Genomic DNA, 10,113 nt, shown 5'->3' with positions numbered 1-10,113 from the left:
TCTCTACCTGCAGCAGGATCACCAGGAGTCTCTGATAGTTCCCTGAGGTGTCGTCGCAGACATCTTTCTCCAGCTTGCTGCCAAACTCTGGGGGGAAAGAAGAGAAGAAGGAGGCGGAAGATTGCTTCACACTTCTTGGTCGCAACACTCACTAATGGATGCAATCAACCCCAGCTGAGGGTCTGTCTGCAGGAGGATCTCTGACAGTTGGCGGAGGGTTCAACGTGGTCACATTCTGTTTCATTGTGGTTTGTGGATGTTTTTGTAGAGTTAATGAGAGAAAAGTGGACTCAATGATTTAAAGACTGAACTCTGGCTGTGTTATTCTGTATAAGTCAATTATTGTTACCATTTCAGTTTGTTTTTTGAATTCTAACGGCAGAAAAACAATCATTAAATCCTACTGCCCGTGTATTTCTAACATTTAAGACTTACACAAAATTGATTGAAGATCAATTATTTTCATGATTTATGAACTCAGTGTCTTTTAATACTTTTTATGGATCAATGGCAGAAGTCCCAAACTTGAAATTCTCCAATCCAATCCAAATGTGCTACATGTGAAGCACTTTAAAACCACCACAGTGGAACAAAGCGCTGCACAAAATAAAAGATAAAAGACAGAATAAGGCAAAACAATTAATCATATAAAAAAAGGGAATATGTCATAAATATCATTTTAAGCTCATATCGCCCACGCCTACTGAACAGTTGACCTTTGCCCTCCTGACCAGACTAGATGTGCTTCAGCTTGTAAATTTCACAGAGAATTGATCCCCGGTGTTCAAGCAAATAACAGAGTGAAAGCAGGGTTTTATAAAGAGAGGATCAACGTAAATGAAGACGAGAAAACACCGTCGTTATTCTGTGCAGTCACTTTGTATCATAATAATGACAAGTTTAGTCAAATTATTTTTGGTTTATTTTTATGTTCTTTAGGGCAGAGATTAAGGTGCCAATTACTGCATCAGAGCTGAAATATACTTTAAAAACACTGTTATCACACAGAGAAGCGGCTTTTGTCTCTCTCTCTCTCTCTGTTTCACAGCTGAGTATAAAATTCACCTTTCTTGTACACTTTAGCGATTTCTTTAATCTGCTCGCCGGTCCTCGAGGCCAGGATCTCAATCAGCACCTCGTCGTTAGTCCCGGCGCCCTGGGAACCAAAAACACAATAATATGTGAAATGAAACAAGCAACGTGTGGCAGCGTGGTCTCACAGCAACCTTATCTCGCATCGTTTTATCCCAAACAATGGTCTGTAAAGTGAGATTTTTTAAAGAAATGGTGTGAGAAAAGAGGAAAAAAAGAAATCCATCAGTGAGCTGAAATTTAAATAAACAAATAAATGAATAAAACGAGTGGGGTGGGACTGTCAAGGTGTCTCATTTGAAAATTTAATCTGCAGTGGAAATTAAAATGTGTGTGTTTTTGTTTTTTAAAAAAGCAAAAGGACAAGAAAAAGTTTCAGTTTGACCTTTGACACGCATTTTCCTCTTTCCTCTTTCCTGAATATATTGAATTACTGAGCGAAACAATTTCAAAATAGACAAAAGTATAAAAACATTAAGATGCTAAAACACTAAAAGACTCAATTTAAACTTTAGAAATAATGAATAATGAACAGAAATTATGTGAAATCTTAAGTCTTTCACTGGTAATTTTAATATCAAAAGAATGAATTACACATGAATTAATTTAGTGTCTGTAAATGTAAATCTTATCTCATCTTATCATTGTCACACATGTGGACACAGTGACGCACGCTGACTACATCATTTCACACTTGAATTGAAATGGAGGACAAAATAAATTACGATAGAGATAATTTCCGAGGCGATTCTGAAAAACAGAAAACAGAAATTGAACACGGTTCCAGCGTTTACGTCTCCAGACTGGCTCGCATGAAAAATATCATTAACCTCTGACCTCTGACACAGATACAGAGTAAATTGACTCGAAACATTGTCTTTGTCATTTTCAGGGTCCAACAAGAATGATTTTGATCTTTTTTTAAAAAGAAAATGATAAACAATGCTGTCTGATTTTTATTTCATGAGCACTTTGGAACAAAAGAGTTTCGACAAATACGACCTGAGCAATGATAATGTCAGCACGAGCTTTCATTTGGAGACAGGATCCACTTCAACTGAAATGGATGAAATGTCCATAACGAAGCCTTTGATTGTGTCTGTTGTTCATTCTTAATCTTTATTTTTAGAATGGTTAACGCTGCGTTGTTTACGTGGATCAGAAACGTGACAGCACCAAACCAGGGAGTCTTGATCATGACAGTTTATGATTATTGTGCCCATGTAAACATAGCAGGTCATGTTTTTACTTGCACTCTATAACTTCTTCCTCTGTGTCTGAAATAGTTTTTGATTTGTTTTGCATCCTGCATATGCTTTTATTTTGAAATGATGTGAAAACATTGAAACAAAATGTTATTATTATTGCTATAGCATGAAGGAATTTTGTCATATAAGTTTGAGATATTTTTTTTTACTTGACCAGAAGCTGACGTGACGATTTGAGGTAAAATCCTAAGAAAATCAAATCTAAGTCTTTTTTATGTGAGACGATGATGGATCAGCAGAGATCATTTCCCCCGTTTGATTTATTGTCATTTAAAAAGTTTATGATGGAGTTTAACCACCTTGTCGTATAAAAGTAGACGCTCATTTATTTTTTTGTTTTTACAGAGACAAAAGCTAAAAGCTTGTGTGGAGTCTGTCTCCTCAGATAAAGCATGTGGACACGTGTCAAGCGGCTTATCGTCATGAAACAGGTTGTTCTCCTGGCAGACATTTAAAGTCACAGGTTTCTGGAAACAGAAGAAAAGGCTTTTTCAGCCCCAGAGGTGAAATGTCTGCTGTTGGAACATCTGCATACGAGGATCCTGTGAGTCTGTGTGACGTGACACAAGAACAAACATTCATCCGTTACCTTGATAGCCTTGTGCAGTTGAGTGGCGTCGTATAAGATGGGCGGGGTCATCAGGGCCACGATCAGACACTCGAACAGGCCGCCGATCTCCGATTTCAGCGCGCTCACCAAGTCCTGAGGCCGAATGAAGATTCATGACAAGAGGATGAGGAAAAACAAGAGTAATTGAGTTTGTATGGAGTTTGTTTTTGCATCATTTATTATCATGAGTGATTATACATTTCATAAAAACCCATTAGTTGTAGATTTTGTCATGAGCGAACATAAAATGCTAAGATTTCTTTCTCTATTTTCATACGACTTGTGAACGAGTTATGTTTTACATGCTGTGACATCTGAATTGTGGAGTGAATTCATGACGCCTTTAATTTCATGAGCTACTTATCCAAGTAGAATGAATGCAAATCAAACCAGCATCTGAGTTATATAACGTTTCGCAGCATCCTTGTCATTTTCAAGGAATTCGTCATCGAGAGTGAGATGCGTTTCCTTAAAGGTCCAGTGAATAAGAGTTAATGACATCTAATGGTCTCCTCCTCCTCCTCCTCCTCCTCCTCCTCCTCCTCCTCCTCAGGGAACTAAACTGGCCCTTTTTATAACAGAAAGGTTGTCGTTTGAATGTGTTAAAATGCAATTGTCCACATAAACATGACAGATGACAGCGGTCTCTGTAATGCAAGACCATTACCTCAAGGACTGTATGTATAAAAGGCTTATTCGTAGGTTCTTAAAAATGCTATTGGCTCACTGGGCTTCTCTGAGAAGACATTCAACCACTAACAGTATCTCATCTCTTATCTCTTATATCCTTTTTCTCAGCATAACCTCGGAAAAAATGTTATTTTCACCAACTATATAAACACACCTGAGCAAAACGTACTCATGACACACATGAGAAGACAGAAAAAAACACATTCTTTAAAGCCTGAATATGTTACCAATAAACCCCCCAGGATGTCCATATAAGGAGTTGTGCAATTTGCCATGGGTGCACTAAGGGTTAACATGCAGTAAATTGTAAATAACTGCCAGATATTGAAAGTTATCCTGAAAAAGGCACACACAGGATCATTTTCTGGTTAAAATAAGCACATGTTAAAGGGTTAATACACAGACGAGTCCAACAAGCCGTTTAACCTTAACAGAAAACCATCACAACACACGATCCATCTCTTCTCTCGCTCCCCCCTTCATCTGTTAAAAGACAATCAAATCAAATCCCTGTGAGAGTCGTGTCGTCGACATGTGGAAGCAGACAGTCAGTCATAAAAATGAAAAGCACTGTGAACACGGGGGAATACAGACTCTAAAGAGACGCCACCATTACACTGACAGATGTCACTTTTTTCACTCTCTCACACCTGCTCTGGTTTCACGTCTTACTGCAAATGAGTAGTTTTAGAACGCGTCTCATTATATTTTACGGCCGGCAACAAGAGCTCATTGAAATGGGCGATAAAAGCAAATGGGGCTCGTACCGTGCCTCGTTTCTTTGATAAAAAACACAGTGATATTCACAGATATCCCATTGAATACTTCTAGATTTTCTGATTTCTCATTTGATCTCCCGAACTGCGTCGTCTGTTCATACTGCGGGCGGCTATTTCATTTGCCAGAGGTTTTTTTTTTCTTCTTCCCCCTGCAAAACCTCACAGAGAGCAAATTAACTTGGTGCTTTCAATCCACAGGTGGTCATGAAATCACCTCGGCAACGTGATGGAACATTCGGGCCTGACGACTGGAAAAATGCCTCGAAGTTAAGAGCTAACTGCTAATGCTGCTCTCTGGGGGACGGCTCTTCCTGCATCTGCAGACAAATGACACCTGTGAGTAATGTATTCATATAATACGACATTATTAGATTTTAAATATTGATGCAAGCATGATTCGCTGTGCCGCTCACTGAGGGCGGGGGGTAGTTTCAGAAGCTAAACTGGACTTTAACTGAAGTAAAATATGAGCACAGGAGCTGAGGATTCAACCCTCAGTGCTCACACGGCACAAATCTGTGCCACAGGTGCACCCTTGGTATAAATTGCCTTTGGAATAATACACAGCTCCTCAGGAGCATGGACATCCTGGGTGTTTACAGGTCACGTCTTCAGGCTTTACAGAATGTGGTTTTTTTTATTTTATCTTCTGTGATTCATGAGCAGTGGTTGTGCAGAAATCACAGAATAGACCGTTTTTATTTTATATCTGTTCATAAGCAAACTTTGAAATATGATATATGTCCAAATTTCACAAATTCAATCCAATTAAAAAGAAATTTGAGTCCTTTTTGCTTATATAGTTGGTGATAATCAAATCATGTCATCATATTACCTATAGGTGGAGCTGACACTTAATACTGCGCATTCTTATAGCCTCTGTATTTATGTTTTAACATAGTAATGGAAAAAAAAGCTCTGTGCAAATTTAAGTCCCATAAAAGTGGAATAAAATTATATTTTTTAAATAATTTCTCATTTAAAATTATATGCATGGGAATCGGTATAAGATAATCCCATACAATCCAAAAATCCTATATATCGCATGCTTTACTGTGCACAGGCTGTAAAATGTAAATAAAAATTCTTGTTTTCGGGGGAGAAAAAATATTTTTGACACATTTGGAGAATTGTGTCTTTGAAATTACTCTAATGTGTCGTTAACAGCTTCATACGTTCATAAATGTTCTAAAATGATTGTATCGGGCTAATATCGGTATCGGTGGATACTCAGGTTTGTGATTTCGGTATCGGACACAAAGAAGGAGAATGAGTCTATCCCTACTAAAAATAATTATTACAGTGACTCAAATATTCTTAGTTAATCAGTTTCGACAAACCTTCATTTAAAATGACTGCGTACATAAAGACGGATGATGTGTAATTGTTCCTGAACAAAAAATAGAAGCTAAAAAAATGTGGTCTGGTGACGTCATTTGGAGCCAGACTGTGTGCAGTCGTGAGTCAGTCTGAGAAAAATAACAAAAAGAAATGCAACTTATCTGAAAACTGAATCCTTCAACCTGCATCATTCTACAAAATATTACATACTGACAGTAGAGAAGGCCGGGTTTAAGACAGCCAGCCACCACCAGGGGGCACTTTTGGGCGATATCGTGACATCCATCTTTTCATTCAGTTTCTTTTAAAATAAGCAATCAAGAGAGAAAGAGAAAGCACTCTGAGAGCACAAGCGTCCACTGAGGTCTCTGAGTTTCCCCATCAATTTTGTGTCATTGAAATCCAAGTTATGAATGAAAATTCACCTGCCTCTCAGGCTTAAAACACGGTTTAATCTGTGCCAAAATCGAATCACTTCTTTCTCAGACCATAACCAACGAATTTAATCAAAACCCCTGACCCTGCTGCTTCCATACGAACAAACAAATGCAACCAAAAACACAACGTCCTTGGCGAAGGCAATAAACTTGAAGAACAGGCCTCTGAGTGAGTCACGTATATAAGTGCTCTCATAAGTGAGCGTCGTTCAGGTCCATGTTTGGGAGCGAGACAGACGCAGACGCCGATATGACCTACTCTAAAACATCCGTCAGGGAGTGTGAGTCATGAGCTTAATGTTTCATTACCTTTCCGTAGGCCTTTTTGTACTCTGCCTTAATTTGCTGGCGTTGATCGTTGCTTCGCGCCGCCAGCAGCATTAAGATGGCGTCTTCATCCGTACCTGAACCACACATAAAATAAGCTTTAACGCATGGAACACATAGGACATTTCATTTAAAAATGGGCACAAACAAAGGCCTATAGTGTGGGGTAAATAACATACATATATAAATAATAACTGACAGCTTACATATATATATACATATATGTATATATATATATATATTCATTATATAGATTAGCTTTGTTAAAACTATGACAGACAGATGATTGGAGTGTAATTCTCATGCACAAGGACAGGTTCGTATCACTGTAATGCAGAATTAGACCACATTAAAACTACAACAACTGGATCAAAGGTCAGAACACAAAATCATATCAGGACACAATTGTTTTTTGAGCACAATAAAAGAAAAATAGAGATTAAGTGATGATGATGATGATGATGATGCGTTCCTCCTCAGCTCTGCTCAGGCAGAAAAACAATAATAAAACTTGCATTTGCACCAGGTACCAGTGAGAAAATGAAAAACAAATCCACTTTAAAGTCTTCTCAGTAATGACAACATCATCATGATCTAAATTTATATTTATTATGCACAATAGAATGAATAAAAGTTGCCATGTTCCATGTGAATCAGCTTGAAGTGAATCACCTGTTTATATTTATGTGTATTAACATTTTTCATTGCAAGTTCATTTTAACCTTTCAGATTAATGACTCACTCACTCACTCACTCACTCACTCACTTGTGTAAATGATTTGCGGTGGTGACTCAGTAAGTGCTCATTAATGTGTTTGTTTGTGGAAATAACTCCGACGCATGTTTGGAAGTTTTGACTCTGAGACTTTAGGAAACTTCAGTTCTCCTCTAATTAGACCAAACACAGAGGAAAAAAAACACAATTATTTCCTAAACTCGAGACAACTTCACTTGTTTAGAAAAACAAAACAAACAAAAAAGGCAGTTTTTTCTGACAGCTGTGTCGTTATTGGGTTTTATGGATGAAGGAAACCATTAAAACTGCTTTGGAAAAAAGGACATTTTTAAACTTTAACGACTCTTCAATAAGCCACATTTGTCACTTAGGGTAAGCGTGAATAGATTTTCACGTTTATCAGTGGAGTTACAGACATTATTAATGACGTTCACGGCGAAAAGCAGAGTTTGTTTTCAGTTCAGCGACTGAAATCCAGAGAAGGAAATTCAATTTTAAACATCTGCATTTGCACTGCTTACAAACAAATGTTAAACTTCTAGATTTAAGGTTTCAACTGTATATAAAGAAAGAATATGAGATTGATGTGTAATGTGTCTCCTTGGTTTTTCAATGATCGTGTTGCTATTGATCACATATTTGTGAAGGTAAACTATAGATATAGTTAAATGTGTTGGAGAGTGACTATAAATACAAATATCACTTGCATTCAATTTAAATAATAAAACGTTTAAAGGTTTCTGGGACCTCACAAGCCGCTGCCCTCAACACAAACACAGAAAACACAAAGATCTTAGATTTAGAGTCAGACATGCATTTGAAAACTGACCCATTCCTTTCATGGCTTTATGGAGGAGCTCGGCGTCTTGTTTGGCGTTGAATTTGGTGAACGGTCTCACGCTGCCTCTGTACGCCTGTGGAAACACAGCAAAACACACGTAAATAATGATCATGCAGGTGTTTTAATTTCACTTCAACATCTCTATCTCCACCTTTTGTGTCGCCGAGGGCGCTGGTGCCAATCCCAGCTGACACCGTGGCCCATGTGGCCCATCACAGGGCAACATAGAGACAAACACCCATCCAGTCTCTGGATGTCACATGTCTAGTCACTCACTCACATGATTGAGCCATGGTGCTGGCTGTGGGTTCAATTCCTGGCTCTGCTAGTCTACATGTGTCCTTGAGCAAAGACACTTAACCCCATGTTGAAGCGTGTGTGAATGGGTGAAAACTTTAGTGTAGCGTAAAGCAGAAAATTCTTCTTCTAATTTTATTTGGTCGTAACGAGTAACAAAGATAGTTGGAGTAAAAGTACACAACTTAATTAGGGTGGAGGACAGATACGTTCATTTAGTACTATTGTGTGCAGTAACAACTTTATCTGTCAATGTCAAGCTGGTTCCCCTTCCTAGAAAGAATAAATGAACTCCAGTGGAGATATGTTACTTTAAATAAATAATAAAAAAAATGTGCGCAAACAAAATTGTTGTCTATTCAAACGTTCTGTCACGCAGATAATTTAAAGAGATGTGCTGTGTCTGACTCAGATTGTCCTCCAGGGAGAATTTGCATGAGACTCAATAAACTTGTTCCACATTCTCCGCAGGTGGGAGAGGTAAAAGAAGATTGTCTCCCCCTCCACTGCCTCTCAGTCAAGCTTTCTCTTCATTACGTTTCCACGCAGTCAGACTCAGATAGTCGACAGAATTACAGCCTGTTCCTGCAACATGACGATGTTTACCGTCAAGTGTCGGAGTCTCCATCCCTGCCTACATGTGTCGTGGAAATGGGATTAAATTTGACACCGCACACAATGGTGTTTTTTTTCTGCAGTGAAGCCAATCATCAGATATTTTTAAACTCCCATTCATTACTAGGATGTGAATCATGAACATTTTGTTCGTTTAATCCGCTCTTTTTGATCGGAGTTCTTTGTCTGCAGAGCCAGTGAATGCCAAAATGTCAAAGTGGTTCTCACCATGGTAATTTTGTGGATCCATGGATGATAGTGGCAGTTGGTGTTGCTTTTCAGGGGATCATCTATGACATGTTGAGGAATGTTACTCTAAACCAGACGTCAAACGTACAATTGTTAAATTTAAAATTTCATCCTATACTTTTTAGTTGGGTTCTGGTTCTTAAAAAGTAATTGTACTCTAAAGCTTTCCAACATGGATTTTTCCTGGTGTTCTAATGATTTGTTCACTGTCAGAGAAGTGAACCTCCTGCAGAACACAGTCAATGTTCATCATTAAATCAATTCTTTTGTTTTTCCACCCAGCACAACATTCAGCCACATCATTGTCTCCAAGTTCTCCTTGTGATGAAACTGTAACCCAGCAGGGACACAATAGGCACTCACGCCTGTAGTTTCCATCCACGAGCTAATACAATATGGTCCAAATTAGAGACGACCATGCTCGACTGAAAATTAGTTCATAAATCAACTTATCCTCAACAGACACTTGGAGTTCTTTCAAATCAAGTATATCAAATGCAGCTTTCTCCCAGTCTCAACCGAACCGCTTAGTACGTGTATGTTTTAATGATGAGACGATCGTGGCTCAAAGTCCTTTCTCAGGATGGTGGAGGAGTCACAGTATCCAGTCGTGACCGCGAGTGCAAAAGAGGAACTGGGTGTGATCACAGTTCAATTGCAGTTATGGGGGAAATCATAGTTAATAGGGTCACATGCATGTGTGTTGTTTTAGACACATCATGCACATCAGCTTGAACGAGGCAGTGACCTTTTCATGAGTCAAAAGACGCTTCATTACACAAACGCAGGTTAGTTCTGGTGCTGTGGCTAAAACAACAACTAAAATCCATT

The sequence above is a fragment of the Solea senegalensis genome, linkage group LG12 (genome assembly GCF_019176455.1).
Source record: "Solea senegalensis isolate Sse05_10M linkage group LG12, IFAPA_SoseM_1, whole genome shotgun sequence".
In the NCBI taxonomy this organism is placed as follows: Eukaryota; Metazoa; Chordata; class Actinopteri; order Pleuronectiformes; family Soleidae; genus Solea; species Solea senegalensis.
The sequence above is the reverse complement of the archived record's forward strand: the minus strand, read 5'-3'. Positions refer to the sequence as shown.